This window comes from Neolamprologus brichardi, chromosome 2 (assembly GCF_056152115.1).
Source record: "Neolamprologus brichardi isolate AB-2024 chromosome 2, ASM5615211v1, whole genome shotgun sequence".
Taxonomy (NCBI): Eukaryota; Metazoa; Chordata; class Actinopteri; order Cichliformes; family Cichlidae; genus Neolamprologus; species Neolamprologus brichardi.
The window spans coordinates 24,284,397-24,301,135 of record NC_142105.1 but is presented as its reverse complement, the minus strand read 5'-3'; positions in this window follow the sequence as shown (position 1 = coordinate 24,301,135).

The following is a 16,739-nucleotide window of genomic DNA, read 5'->3' as shown; positions in this document are numbered from 1 at the left end:
GAGGCAAGGCTGAGATGGTCCGGACATGTGCAGAATGGGAATGGTGGACATACTGAACAAAACATGCTGAATATGGAGCTGTCACGCTGGAGGAAAAGACAAAAATTACAGGGAAGACTCATGGATCAGGACAGGGTGAGATGGATGATAATCTGCTGTGGCAACCCCTAAAGGGAGCAGAAGAAAGAAGCATAAGACTAGTATTTGATGCGTATAAACAGTACACTTGTTTCCTTTTGTACAAATTTCTGCAAACTGGTTTGAAAACATTTTTCTTTAAATGTAATCTCTTTTCTGCTTATCTAGGTATATTTATTAAGCAGCCATACCAGGGTTGTTACAATAAATAGTACTGTTTGTTATTCATAGGTCGACTACACAGATCATCGAAGGCGGATGCTGACATAGTTTTAGATACAGACGTTTAGCACAGTATCATGTCTGCAGTTGTTTTCACTTACAAAGTCTGCTTCTGACACCAACATCTGAAAATGAAGTATGTAAATACGCCTTCCATGTCCTGTGTTCCTCCACACAGAGATGCCTTATAGATTTTCCACATACAGAAGCTCGTCTGCGCTGGAAACAAAACCATGCTCCCTTGAGATGCACTGCATCACCTGCTCATCCCACACAAACTGGCTTCATTTAAGAAGTGAAATAGATCCCTGCTTGTTGACATTTTAATGTCTGCCTCATCCTCTCGAGAGGATCTTAAAGAAAGGCGAAGAAAACCATAGCATAGAGAGCACTATTTTTAGCAAACAGATTTCTGCAGTGTTCCTTACTGCATCCGTAAGGAGCGAGGCTTAGGGAGCGTATCACTGCAACCCAAAAACAGCCCCTGCGATGATAGATGAAGACCTGCTTCTCTCTTGAGGCAGCCAGTGTCCTCCAACACAAGTTCCAAGGAAAAAAAGCTTTGTTATAGGGCTTGGTGATTTTTGCTCTGTCTGCAGAAATGCATTTGATAATAACCAGATTATAAGTGAGGAAGGGGAATACCTCTCAAGAGCTTCCATCAGTGTAAATGCAAACTGGAACCTATAATCCTGGGGCAAAAAATCATCAGCTTACACACATATGTTAGAGAAAAATTCAGGCCTGTAAGCCTCTATTAAAGTCCTTTTAACTGCTCTGAAACTAAGAAGTGATATGGGTGAGGATGTAAATGGGCTTTCTGAAACTCACGAAAAAAATATGCATTAGATCCGTAATAACTCAGTGACGGCGACATAATGAATTTGTCATGGATATCATGGTCCTTCCGCCTCTCCTGCACTCTGCACCTGCACTGATATCTCTTCCTCTCAGCCGTCATTCAACAGCACCGCAGCATGAAATCTCTTTGAAATTCAATGTCCCTTTCCCCGACTTTGAAAACCACATCCGCTTTGGATGACATTTCGCCTCGCACAATCTGAATCCTAATACCTCAATGGAAGAAAAAAAAAAGAAAAAAGAAAATCAATCATTCTGTTTTTGCATATCAAATATGCACAACATCACAGTGTAGCACGGCCCAGCCTGGCCCTGCACAGGTGACCTTGCTGACATATCCCACAGAACCACCTGAACACGGCCGGCATCGCTCTGCTTTCCTTACAGATCAATACCCTCAGATCCTGGCCCGGGCCTTTCTAGTCTTTATAGACAGTCGATAACCAACATCCTCCTCAAGGATGCAAGCCAACATTAAATCTTCACTCAAAAAGCATCCCTGCCACCACTAACTGCCCTCAATTATCTGCCAGGGCTGCCTGCAGGCCTTGGATTACACGCAGCAGCTTTCTTCAGCACGAGGCAGGTCTGACAGCGTGATTACAGCCCTCGTATTAGAAAATTACAGCACAGCCTGTGAGGATTCAGGAGTGGGAGAATTACCCTGATTATCAGATATTAGGCGACCAGAGAAAGGATGTTATTCACAAAAGAAATAATGGACGTATGATGTAAAACCAGACAAACGGGATTACATTTTTTTTTCACACAAGGACTGTGAGGATTAGGCTCTGCATTGTGTGAGATTTAGATGAGCCTATGTTGTTCTTCCTTATGTTATAAATCCAACCTGATAACTGGTGTCATTGTTGCAACAAGAAAGATGTAGGCAGCTATACAATAAACAAGCCTATGCTCTCTTTTTTTACAAGCTTGGCATAAAAAGATGAATTATGCAATTTTTCATTCTTCTGACAAAAAACAGTTCTTAAGGGAGAGGTCTCGCTGTGTTTCCATAAATATCCATTTTCAGCTCATTCGTCTAATTTTAGATGACTGACATCTCTGGGTTTTATGGGGAAGTGAATGGAAATGTTTCCAAGTTAGGATTTATCTCCTGTTGTTTATTTGCATCTTTCCTCATTGCTATGGCAGAAGAGGGTATTCCCAGGATTGCGCCACAGTGTCCTTTGATAATATGATTGTGCACTGAAAAAAAACATCTTGCAGCTCATACTGGGCTTTTTTTGTTTGTTTGTTTTTTATGGAAAGACCACCCTGGAGCCCTGATTTCCCTTCAGTGTCATATTACTTGATATATGTAAGTTTTCACTGTCTTTTATGAGTGTAAATGGGGCCGATTTTCCCTTGCATGCCACATTGTGCTGCGAGCTGTGATTATACCAAACTAACATACTGTCTCGCACATGCATAGAGAGCCTGCGGGGAAGTAGCTATGGAGAAATGGGAGCCAATTTAGAGCTTCCGAGTGCATTTTTGGGGTCTTAAACTGGCCTGATTCTGCCAAGTCCAATGTGTAGAAATACCAACGGAGCAGTTTACCAATGAATTCTGGGGGGAAAGTGACAGGATGACAATAAATATCATCACCATAGCCCCAGCAGAAAAAAGGGAGTGACACCCTGAGTGGCAGGACTTCCCTGTGGTTCAAACATAAACCTTAAATCTTTATGCCTCCCATTTCCTTTAACTCACTTCAATTTCACCATTGCCAACAGCTAATGATTGTTAAATGGTAAATGGTCTGTATTTGTATAGCGCTTTATTTAGTCCCTAAGGACCCCAAAGCACTTTACACTACATTCAGTCATTCACACACTGGTGATGGCAAGCTACATTGTAGCCACAGCTGCCCTGGGGCGCACTGACAGAGGCGAGGCTGCCGGACACTGGCGCTACCGGGCCCTCTGACCACCACCAGTAGGCAACGGGTGAAGTGTCTTGCCCAAGGACCGAGACTGTCCGAGCCAGGGCTCGAACCGGCAACCTTCCGATTACAAGATGAACTGCCAACTCTTGAGCCACGATCGCCCCGTGCAAGCTACAACAATACACACTCCAACACTCTTTGACTTTGAAGCACTTTATTTTGAAAATGCAAAGACACACAGTAAAGTGACCCGTGTTACCGAGTCATTTTTGACTTTTAGTTTTATGTGTCCAGGTTTTAACACGTCCAAGATTTCTACTGCTAGACCAGCACAAAACCTTAAGAGCCTGCTTGATCTAGATCCCCTTGCAATCTCTTCTCATTACTGCAGGTACAAACACACTAATGCACACACACACATAGACACACACACACACAAACATAGATACACACACACATAGACACACAATGAATACTGCAAAGACAGGTGTCAGTCAATACCGCTGACTTCAGCAGTCACTGAGTCCAATGCGAGTCTTCTTTTGCACTTCTTCGGCACCCTATCTCCTCCCTCAGCTCTCCCCTCTGGCGCCAGTAGTGAGGTTCGACAAATTCACCCCCACCCTCCCGCCCACCTCAGACGACCATTGTCAGCATTGCAGCTTGTGTCTGGATTATGTGCTCAGCTACATTCTTGGATATTCCTCCAACCCCCTGTGGGATCCCTCCTGCCTCTCCCACTGCACAAAATAAAGTTTTTAAATCCATGCTCCTAATAATGCGTTTTATCCAGAGGTCCAGAGTAAGAGTAAAAGTGCAAAGAGCGAGCCCGCTAACTACATACAGAGGCTCACCAGGGATCCATCCGAGACATAAGTGGGTAAAAAATGAGGGTGCACTCAAGAAGCCACCCCACTGCATTGTTCTAAGGTCAGTCAAGTGAACTTGAAGCTCCACAGCATCAGCACAAGTGTATATGCTTTGTTTTTTTTTGTTTTTTTTAAACATTTCCTCTTGGCAGATGTAAGGAGGCTGATTTACAGCCAAAGTGTCTCCCACTCGTCATTTTCCACCTCATTACCTTATCCCTTCCTCAAGGACTGCTCTGCTAGCATATACAGGCTCAATTAAGCTGTTCTGACCGGAAATCTCATTGCTCATAAATCACCTCCAAGGGCTACTGATCAGCGCTGCTGTGCCACAGCATAAAGCAGCACGCTATGATGTGTGCCGCAGAGCACAGGGTATTATAAATCAAAGGAAGCGAGCAGAGAATATTGCAGGGGATAAAATACTGTAGGACACCGTATCATAAATCTGGAAAATAATCACTGATTGTCTGTGAGGTTTGATATTAGAGAATGAATACAGCAAGACAGGTAAACAGTTATGAAGCTATGAGAGAATAGACAAGGACTTACTCTGCTTATATATATCTATATCGTTACATATATAGAGAGGGGGGGGGGAGGGAGAGAGAGAGAGAGAGAGCTGTCTTTTGTCAAGATGTTATGAAACACAAGGGAAGATTTCACAGTCCCCTTAAACCTGATTTTGTACCTTAAAATATGCTGCACTCAGCTAATGTGTCGGCCTATTAAGTAATCAGTAGGCGAACTTTGTCTTAATTCCTCCCAACATTTTCCCAGTGATGTGCAATTAGAATTTCATGCCCTAACCATACCTTGAGGTGTTGTCGCTCTTTAAAACACCCTCAAATAGCTTCCGAGCACTTTTCCATCTGTGCAACCCTTTTCAGTGTACGAGCGTGATAAAGACTTTGTTGGCTGTTAATTTCTTTCATGCCTTTTAACAAGGGCCCAGGGAGAAGCCCTTCTCTGACTTCTCTGTGTATTAAGTTGGAGAATTCAATTTGACTCTAAGGCGATGGAGCAGGTTCAGGTTCAAGTTCAAGTCAAACAAAGCCTTCATGTGACGTCTAACTGATGGGAGTAAAAATAAATATTGTTGGCGCGTATCTTCACAAATATATGCAATTAAAAAAACTGAGTCAGATCAAATCACAGCTGGGAGGTAACTATCATGTGGCATCCAGAATGGACGGCGAGGAAGATTCATCCTCACTATGCCGCGTTCTTTGAATATAATCCAATCTATTTTCAGTGGTAATCTGTTTTTGAAGGATGGGGAGGTGCAGCACCACAAAACGGAAGCCACGTATTAATGCCAAATGCATTCATTTCCCAGCTACACTCATTAAATCAAATTCTTTTCTCTGGAGAGATATTTAACTCAACCAATGCAGGATGTGTTTTTATGGGTATTAGGCACTATTTTCCCAAAGCTGAGTGCGTCGTGCATGTAAGGAAGAGCTCATATCACCCATGGAGTACCAGATTAATCCTTCCAGAGATTAAACATTGCACACAGATGGTGGGCATGTTGCATCCACATCAGTTGACCCGGTACCATTGCTCTGCGATTATCAGCAGTGGACTAAACATATCCACACAGATTGCTTAAAAACATGCCAGACCTGAAAACATTAGTACATTGTGCACATATTTTCACTGAAGGCCTACACTAAAGCACTCAGCTTCTGGGGTCAGATAACAGTGCAATAATTACAATGCAATTCTGTGCAGTGCCCATCTCAACAAAAAACACCAGTGGGATAGAAAGCCTTCTCTTTTTTTTTTATTTCAATGAAGCAACAATAAAGCAAGCTACTGTTTTAGCCAAGCTCTCGGCGTTTGATGTGGAAACAATTAACTTCTAACTTTTGCAGTGAATACATCCTAAAAACTTCGCTGACTTCTACTATATATCTTTTTCACCAGTGCCTGGTGCCAACTCTAGAATTGTTTTCATGCATTTTAATGCAGCCCATGGAGTGTCTGTGCCAAAAAGCTTGTGCCAGGACTCGATAATTGCTTGAAACGCTGAAAAAGTTGGAACCACTGAAGTCAGGAGGAACAGGAGGGGGAAATTCAGAGATGATTCACAGATGTGGAGGGTAACAATTGTAGATTTCGCTGAAAGGTCCACATAAAAATAAAATAATGGTTTACTAACTTTAGTAAAAGTCTAACTTCTCGTCCTGCACCATTACCTAGTAAACATATCATTATTTCATACTGCTGTATTTACAAAGTAAAAATTAATTAAATGAACTCCTGATTTCTTAGCATTACATCAGTATGTTAGCAAATGTTTTTCTTTCAAAATCTGCCCATTTAGTTGTTTCAATTCAATTCATTGAAATTCAGGTTTATTTATATAGCAAGGTGCTTTATATTGTAAAGTAAAGACCATACAATAACACAGAAAACCCCAACAATGTCACTTGGTGACAGTGAGAAGAAGAACACCCTTTTAACAGGAAGAAACTTCCAGCATAACCAGGCTCAGGGAGGGGCAGCAACCTGCTGCGATCAGTTGGGGGTGATGGGAGGGAGAAAGGAGAAAAGACACATTTTGGAAGAGACCCAGAGATGAATGAAGGCTAGCGATTACATCCAGAGAGGTGTATAAATACACAGAGAGTGAAAAGAGGTGACTGAAGAAGAAATCCTCAGTGCATCATTGAAAGTCCCCAACAGCCAAGACCTATAGCAGCTTAACTAAGAGAACACTGCTGAAAGAAATAGAGGGAACACTGGATCACCACAGTATACCACAAAGACCGCTTCATGCCTCCCATGAACCCCTTCATTTTCCCTACAAGTGAAAGTGTCAACAGGTGCACCAGAGAGGCAACAAGACAACCTCCCAAAATGGTTTAGCAGGTGGTAGCCACAGACCATTACCCCACCTTATGCCTCCTGACTGATTCTTCTCCAGTTTTGCTTTTTTGCTCAGAGACCCTGCTGGTAGTCTGACACGGTACCTGCAGCACATTCACACGTGGTCCAGCTCCTCCAGGATGGCTCTTGCACACATGCTGTTGCAAGAAAATCTGCTGTGTGCCTCCCAGCACAGCCTCAGCTGACTTTGTATTATACTGTGATGACTGAGTGTTCCCTTAATTTTATGAGCAGTGCATAAAAATCTAATTAGCTGAATGAAGCTGCTCGCAAATGATGCGGCTCGTGCTGTCACCTGTAAGCAGAGGCTGGTTTAAAAAGGTCACAAATGATGACATAATTAAAAAGTACGTCAATAAAGTATTTGACTGCAATAAGATGCTTAAATCTCTTCAGAAAAACCCAGTTTTAATACAATGTGGCTTAAACAGCTTAATGCACTTTGAATAATGAGATCATGTCCTTTATTTTTTTCACTGCGTTTAAGAACAGGAGACAGGCGTTTAAATGCATTACATTTAAGGCCAACAGCAAATAAATGACTTGTCAGTTCCCCACATTTTATTCTTGAAGATTTAGCATTCAGTGCTAGCCAACGACCAGATAATGTTTAATAAAGAGTTGAATAGCTGATTTGTATCTTAGATAAGGTGGAGTTTTTTTAATCAAAACTTTGTTTTAATGCTAAAATAGTGCAACTATGTGGAGCTGGTGAATGTGAGTGTGGTGAGTGTAAAAGTCTAACCAACACAAAGCAGATGTTGTTTGTCTTATAGCCGTGAAAGTGTTAAGACCATGGCACTCTCATTAATCTCTATTGGCCTGTGTCAATGCTCAGAAAGAAAGGCGAGATTACTCCCATCCCCAGCCTCAGACTTTCATTTAGCCTCCTACTTCAAGCCATTATTCTGCCATCATAAGAAAATCCACAAAATAAATGGTATTTACCACAAAGGCCACATTACCTCAGGGTGAAGGGATAGGAGGCTATGACGCCAAGATAGGGGTAAAGCAAGAGGGGGTATAAACAAGAGTTTGAAACTCATTATAAAGCTGCAGCGTGCTGACTTCCTCTGCAAGTGTTAGCCTGTCATCTGTCATCCAAGAACATGACAAACGGCTGAAATGAGCTGGAGAGGGATTTGACACAGATGTCTGACATCACCATCTAATCCTTTACTACATTATGACATGGACTTGATTTCCATGGCAACAAACTTAAAAATAATCCTGCAGCTCCCTGAACGCCTGGGTAATTGGGTTTGATTTTGATTGTGGTATTAAATCACGGCCTGCTTCTACACCAAAGAAAGTCTGATTTCCAAATTAGGGTGCTGTTAATTAGTCACCCACACAGAGACAGCCTGCGGTCTATCACGGTCCAATCAAAGAGCTCACCCGCGTGACTTTACCCTAACAAGGATCTTACACAACTGAACCCTGGCTTAGCCTCAGAAGTAAGGCTGATTACATCTCCGCCACAAGGATGTCTGTCATTTGCTTCGAATCTCATTTTTCCCAGGAGAAATATCAACATCTGGACAGTCATTCTTTTATTAACTTCTTGTCTTTTATTAAGTTATAGGAGGTGCAGTTTGAGAAAGCGAAGCCGAGGTGAAAGTGGAGGAAAGGTGATTGTGTTAGGGGCAGGAGTGTGTGTGTGTGTGTGTGTGTGTGTGTGTGTGTGTGTGTGTGTGTGTGTGTGTGTGTGTGTGTGTGTGTGTGATAAATCTGCAGTTTCTGCAACAGCCTCGAGTCGGGAGCAGGTCTGCTCTGTGATTAACTTTAGATAAAGGAGACCTCGAGCAGGATCAGAGCTGCTCGAGGAAATAGAGCCAAGACTTACATACAGGATGAAACACACCTGTGATGGTTTCCATAGTAATTGCTCCTTGTGTTTTTGAGTGTTTTACTTTTTCCTGTGCCTTCCACCCATCGGTTTCTTCTTGTTTTTCTCTGTAAGTTTATTCTTTTTTTATTACTCAATCTTTTATTTTGTAGATATTCTCCTCCTGTGTTTTTACTTCCTTCCTACGTCTTCCTGCCCTCATTAGTATCCAAATGAATCTACCTGTGATTTTCCACCCATTACCCAGGTGTGTACCACTCTGTGGCACAGACTTGGAGCTAATTCCCACTAGGGCCATCCCACTGTGAGGACTGACAAGTGTCTGTGTGGGTTCTCTGTCGTATTGATCCCCGGGCTCTCTGTCCTGGTCGTTGTGTCCTTGGGCAAGACACTTTACCCTCCCGCCTATTGGTGTTGGCCAGAGGGGCCGATGGCGCGATATGGCAGGGCAGCTGTGGCTACAACCGTAGCTGCCTCCACCAGTGTATGAATGTGAGAGTGAATGAATAGTGGCATTGTAAAGCGCTTTGGGTGCCTTGAAAAGCGCTATATAAATCCAATCCATTATTATTATTATAGTTTCAGTCTGGCACCTAAACCAATACTCATGTGGAGAGTCTACCACAAAAAAAAATGCAGTTTTAAAACCCTAGCCTTGAGTTGAAGTGCTTTATGAAGTTCTCCCACACAGAGCCTGCACTAGTGCGGGCTTATAAATCCCAGCAAAATGTGCAGCACATTTGTGTACAGCATGGAGGAAACTGAAACTAAAGGAAACTGCATTTATGGAAATTTTGTACATGATTTCTAATGTTCTTGAAAAGTTCTCCATAATTTAATTTATTTATTTGTTAAACTTTATTTGTTTAAAGTTCTACAGGTAAATTTTCAAAGATTACACTTAGAAAACAGTTAACACAAGTGATGCATTCAACATATTGCTGCTGTCACCGGCTAGTCATGCACATACGTTCTTCTGTCCTAGACCAAGTTCATGTTGGACCTCTATCTTCGTATTCTCAAACGATGTAAACAGACTTGTAGTAGTGACTGAAAAAATTACACATTTCACCAACAGGAGAAGGTAATAATATTGTTTAATATAAGTAAGTACGAAATATAAGTATATTAATATTTGGATTTAATGTTGTTCCTACATTTAAAACACTAAGTATAGTATCAGGGTTACATAAATAAAGTATGATTAACTTGGGATTTGTGTATTAGGACAGGGAGCATCACATGTGTGGTGTCACTAAGGGAAAAAGTGTGGGATAAACATATCTCTCCTGTGTGAGCGTGTATTTTGAATTGATAACCCAATAAAGATATATATGGAAAAAAATCTGACTTGGTCCATTTTCTAATAAGTGATAACCTTTAATACATGAAACTGACAGCTGTACAAATAAAGACGCTGATTACAAATTTATTTTTCCACTGCAGAAAGGCGAAGTTATCCCAAAGCTTGCTGAGTTATTTTCCACTCTGCCCTTTAATTAAGAGACCCTTCAGCAGCTGCAAATGTGACTCCACATGGAGTTACATTCACCGTGGAGTTGGAGGGTGTAGGACACGGATTGAAGTTGGGCCTTTGAGCCCTTTATGCACACTGTCAGTAAGTCGACATTTCTGTCGACTTGTGCCAAAGGGAAGTACCCACATTTCACAGCACTGTGATGTTAAATATGTTGCAGGGGATGCCTTAGAAAAAAGGCACGAGGAAAAAAAAATGGTAAACAAGCGAGGACAGGAGAAGAAAACAACTTAAAAGTTAGAAAACAAAAAAAAGTTACATGAAAGGTTTTTTTTTTATTACATAGTTTATTTTAAGGCTCATTTTTATTTTTTATTTTTCTTGTCAGGGACCACACACTGAAACAATAATCTCATGCTAATTTCCATCTGCAGTCCCTAGGCAGGCAGTAATACTTAAGGCATAAAATAGAAATACATATTCAAGACACAAGATACGGCTAGATATAAATATAATGTGATATGCATTCAAAGACTAAAAATCCTCCTGGATTTCAGCCCTACCCATTCATATGTACAGTACCTCCACAAACAGATTATTCTAACTTTCATCCTCGCGGTAGAGCAAGACCCTGGAAGATAAAGTGAAACAAATGATCCAAAAGCTGCAATAAGTTGGAAACCTTACAATAACATCACTTCATAAGTCATAAAGCGCAGTCCCCTTTCTGTTTATACCATTTCCAATCCCTACTAGCTCAAATTCAACCTTTACATGCAGGTGATGTCATTTAAGCCTTAGAGTGAACACTGGGATCATGTTTTGTGCTATTATTTGCCCGTGTTTGTCTGTGCTGAAGGCTCCTGCTACCCTCACATATATCCTGTATGTTTTTCAGCCGCTCACTAAAGATCCTTTTATTTCACTTCCTTCTTGTCACTCGTCATTCGAGCCCATTACCCTAAAAAACCTGACAAAGCCACTCTCCTGTGATGTATTATTTATTTTTAGATTAATAACACACATGGGCTGAATAGAAATGTATGATTCAGTCTAATGGTCGGCTACCATTCAGAACTCTTGGTAAATCAGAGTGAAAAACACTCAAGCCATGACAGAAAGTGGGTCTGACAAAATGCTATTCTGCTGGTGTGTGTGTGTGTGTGTGTGTGTGTGTGTGTGTGTGTGTGTGTGTGTGTGTAGAAGAACCTTGAGCAAATACATAAACCGCTTCGAGGGACTGGTGATATTTCTCGGTTTTCTGCACCATACAAATTATTTCCATGGTTTAACAGGAGCCGTGATCCGGCCTCTAGATGGCATTCAGTGTCACCTTAATCACTGGTGACACACTTGTCATGCACCACTTATCCAAGACTGTCACAGGACAGAGGATCCCAACGTGTTTTTTAATAATTTTTACACAGACTTCACTTTTTTTTATGGTATCTTCAATTCTCTTTTCGCCAATCATCCACTTAAGGTCAGCCCAGCAGGTAATACCCCAAACAACCGTTTGATTTGAGGGCTACATCCCAGATATGTTTGTGATGAACGTGCATGAATAATGATGAGGCAGAGGGGAGAAAGAAGAAGGGTTGCGTAACCTATTTTGAAAGCTCCCAGTCTTTCTCCAAAATTGATACCAAGCAAACAGTGTGACACATGTATCTGCCTACTGAATGGGAATTAGACACACACAGAAGCACATCAAAGGGTGTGATTGAGGGGGTTTGTTCCACGGGAGATGAGTGAAAGAAACTCAGCCAGTCATTTCAGATGTGAATTACTTTCATCACCCGCGCACACAGGGCAGGCCATAATAATCATGTTACAGCGTTTACTCGGTGAAAGAGAGTTTTCCCGTTCGCGGAGTCTGCAGGGACAATAAACAGAGGCTACTTTTTTTCTTATTCATAGCCCGAGGAACACTCATGCACACAAACCTGCTCGATGTCTGCACTTCACGGAGCTAGAGGAAAATCTCGTCTCTTACGCTGCTTCACCTTTGAACTTAGAGAACAAAAGCTTTTTGCGTGTCAGTCTACTTAAAGGATAAGGACGGCATTTTTTTTTTTTAAACAAAAACCAACAGTGTGCTAATCCATTTCCTAATACTTTCCAACTTCTCTTTTGTCTCAGCCCAAAGCCATTTGTTCAATTTAAAAATGTAAATCTTTTTAAAAAATAGGTCACAAATATACGCGCCACGCTGTGAAATTCACCCAGTTTCAAAGACGGTCAGGGACTGAAGGTTTTAGCAAACATCACTCAGTTGTTGGGGTTTATTTTAATTTCTTTTCCAGTTTAATACTTTTTTATATTTGTTAAATATAAGGGCTAGAATTCTTACATCCTACATCCTGCAACAACTGCATGAGCTGTGCAACAAGAATAAAAAGAAACAATAATAAAAAAGGGAAACAGATTTTTACTGCACATCATAGCATACGTGATGCAAATGGTCTGGTACTTATGTAGCACTTTCAACTATTTAAGCACTCACACTGATGCATCAGGAGCAGCTCTCAGTATCCTGCCCAAGGATGCTTTAACTTGCAGACTATAAGAGCTGGGGATCGAACTATCATCCTTCAGATTAGTAGATAACTCGCTCCCACTCTCTCCTGAGCAATAGCTGCCCTGAGCACACACACATACTGTATTATTCCTGCAAAATATATCTCCCTTTAGCAACTTTTAGCTTGAGTGGCTTTGCTAAACTTATCTTTGGGTATCTTCTTATGGGTTTCTTGTTTGTTTGTTTGTTTTTGCTATAACTAACTAAAGTAGGTGTGGGAGAATTAATATAACCGGGGCCTATAGGTCAAAGGTTATTGCCCTTCTTTGCTGTGGGTATTAGAGAACTCTGTTATGCTGTCGGGTACATTTGACGGTCATGCTTATGAGCCATTTGGCTCCTTTTTAAAGAAGAGTAACAGCAAATCTATAGACATTCATTCATCATTATCCTCTTGAAGCATTTACAGTTGTATAAGTAATAAGTTAAAGTATTCATTTTCTTAATGATTTCATCAGTCTCACTTTTTGGGGGGAATTTTGGCCCACTCCGCTGTACAGTGTTGCTGCATTTCATTGAGGTTTGCAGGCATTTGTTTATGCACCACTCTCTTTAGGTCCCACCTCAGCATTTCAATCAGATTCCTGTCTTGACAGTGTCATTGCAACTCCTTGATTCTTTTCCTTTTCAGCAATTCTGTTGTAGATTTGGCTGCTGTGCTTTGGATTGTTGACCCATTGAAATGGTTTAGGCCCTGGTCCCGTGGCTGCTAACAAGCATAGATCATCAGCTGTCCATGAGGTGTATCCTCTGATATGCTCTTTTAGGTTTTCTTTGAATGTGGCGCTGTGCATTAAGGCCAAATATCTCTGCTTTGGTCTCAGTCCAAAAGACAATATTCATTAAAATCTTGTGGTTTGTTCAGATGCAACTGCACTCCTGAGTAGTGCTGCCACATTCCTTCTGCCAGCCCTGCAAAGCAGAGCTTCTCTTTTCAGTCGTTTTCTATTTGTATTGTCATGAGCGTTAACCTTTCACATGCTAACTGAGGCCTGTAGACTCTCAGATGAGCTCTTGGGTTTTTTGCAGCTCCTAAGCACTACACAGTCTGACCTTGGGGTGAATCATCTGGGACATCCACTACTGGGAAGATTGTGGCTCTGTGTTAACACACATATGAATGCATCAGACCTGAAAACTGCCCAAACTTCTGCTTTTAAAGAAGTATTTTCGCCTGCTGATGATCAGTTAATCAAGTGCATTTGATTAGCAGCACGTGGCTGCTACTTACCCTCTTCATTCCTAAAGCAGTAAGGGTGTACTTAGTTTATCACAGGACTGTATCTCGATGGGTAATCCCCTCATCCACAGAGCACAAGGAGGTCCATGGGCACCAGATCTCAGCCTAGCTAAACAGCCACAGATATTATTTACCAACGTTTTAGGCAGCATTCTCCACCAGCAGCATCGAAACACCAATAGAGGGAATATTTCTCAGCAAACTGCAGCTCTTTTTTTTCCAGTACATTTCCAGGGACTTGCATAATCAATGCCAACATGCAGTGCAGCTGTTCTAGCAGCATGTGGTTGCACAACAGCATAAAAAAAACTTCATGCTTTCTGGAATCTGTTATGTCTTTATTTGGATGATTGACTGTTTCTAAGAAATCACACCTATGCGTGATCAGTCATAAAAAATAGCAGTATGACACGTGAATTTAGGCCTCAATATAACACAGGGTCTTGCAAAATTGTCCACAAACAATGTATCTGCCTGGAAAACGTCTGCTGGGAAGTGCTGAGAAGTTTTTCAGCAGGAGGGAAAAAGCTCAGGCTTTAGCTAGTTTGCAGAAATGCATTGCCAGCATTTTTTCTTTTACATCAAAACAAGCCATGAAAATGCCAAAACCAAAATTTGTCACATGCGAGATAAGAAGTTTCTCTGTTGGAAAGAAGTGTTATTAAGCAGGAATGGAGAATAAAGCTGCCGTTCCAACTGCAGCAAAGCATGCTTCATGTCCTGCCAGTCTTGGAATACAAGTATAAATGTTTTCGAGTTTTCCAGGATCCTTCTCAAACACACATACCTGCAGATCTTTATTTAGGGGTTTAAATATACTGGTGCTTCTCTGAGACTCGTGGGACTGAGACTTCATATTTTCAGTACTGATTCACGTGTTCTAGTTTCTCTTCAGATTGAATAATGGACCACGGTGAGGGGGAGGCAGTGTCCTGTTTCAGTTCTTTCATGTCAGCTCAGGACTGGCCGGGAACACAAGGCCTTTTCAGGGACAAAGAAAAGTGGGAAAATAGAGATGAATGCGGGAACAGAGAGCTACTCAGAGAGAAGGAGGCAAGCAAGAGGGGAGAGGGGAGACGCAAAGGCAGTCCCAAAGGCAGAGAAGAAGCAGCTGGCTCGGAGGTGTGTGCGTCCTATTTTTAGTTTCCCCCATGCACATCTCAAACTCCACACAGCTGCTGGAGCATTTGCACACGAATAAAAAACAAAAACTTCAGCACACCTCCTGCACATCCACGCAACAGGAAGACTCGAACTTCAGCCCGGCTCAGGTGTTTCAGCTGTTACTGGCTTAGAGCTTAAAATCCCGCCAGCATCACCCGATTTGCGCTTCTGTTAAGTTTAAGACGCGAACACAAAGGTGGGGTGCAGGGTAGAGTCACATGACCCAGAGAGCGCGGCTGATACATACAGCCTGCAGCCTGAGAAGCAAGACAGCCGTAAATAGCCTGTGTCCCATGTGAGTAATGTATGGAGGGCCATGACAGGCTGAGAAAACAGCCAAAGGGGGTCATTAATGACAGAAGTCGCTGGGATCACTCAGGGATATCAATAGTGTATTTGTTGTGTCCCCTGCATGTACAAAATATAACACAAGAGAACATTTCATTGATGAAATGCTGTAGGATATCTAAAATTTCCACCTTAATAACGGCTTCAGACTAAGTCAAAAACTATTTGCGTAGTTCCCAGCAGAATGAGTGCATGTTCATTTCAAAAATAAAGCAAAACATCCCTGAGCAGAGCCTCGTTTTGACAGTGATTGAAACAATGTCAGAGCAGCAGTAATAAGCCCGCTCATACGTAGGTAAGAGAGCAACTTAGTGCGCTACCCAGAAGTAAGAAAAGAGGTTGTTTCATTTATTTATCAAATGTAAAATATTTATAGGATTCAACTCTGCTGGTAGAGGAAGACCAGACAGAACAAACTGTGGAAGGAACTGTTGTGAAGTTGCTTTGCAGATGGATGTTAAAAATAAAATAATAAAAAAAAAACATCTGGTGGAGGGCTGCCTGCTGTTCTGCATACATTTGCGTCCTAAATTACATTTCTGGGCTTTCAAGCAGTCACGTCTGAGTCAGTCCCAGACCGAGAGTGACAACGCACTGCGGGCCAAAAACATCTCACTCTTTTGTCAGTGGACTTTCTCTCTCAGACAACTGAAGGGAGCAACTGAATAAAAGAAGGAGGATGTGTCTGTGTGCCATACACAGAATCGCAGACTACAAAAACTACAGATATTCTGGTTGAGCCAGTCTGACTGGAGTACTGTGTTTTTCCTCCAAACACAGCCGGCGGCCTCATCTCACATCTCACATGTTACTCCGTGGGAAAAAGAGCCGGTTCCCGCCCTGTCCGTGGATCTTTCATTAAAGAGTGGAAAAACAGCAAAAAAATAAGTCATCAAATCAGCACCTGAGAACTGCCGCAGCTAAGAGAGCCACTAGGTTTGGGTTGGAGGATTAGTTCCCCTCTGAAAGGAATAAGTTGATTATGTGGCTGTGATGCACCTAAAGTGCTGTTCGATTTGTGGCTAATCCTTACCGAACTGCTGCGCGAGGATTACGCAGTTTCACCGGTGCCTTGTTTCGAGTGAAACTGCTGAAACACATCCTCGTGCATTTGGAAGTACATCTGCACACGTACCACACCGAAATGATCAAACACAGCGGCAGACAGAGGAGGAGAAAGAGGCCTGAAAGAAAGAAACAA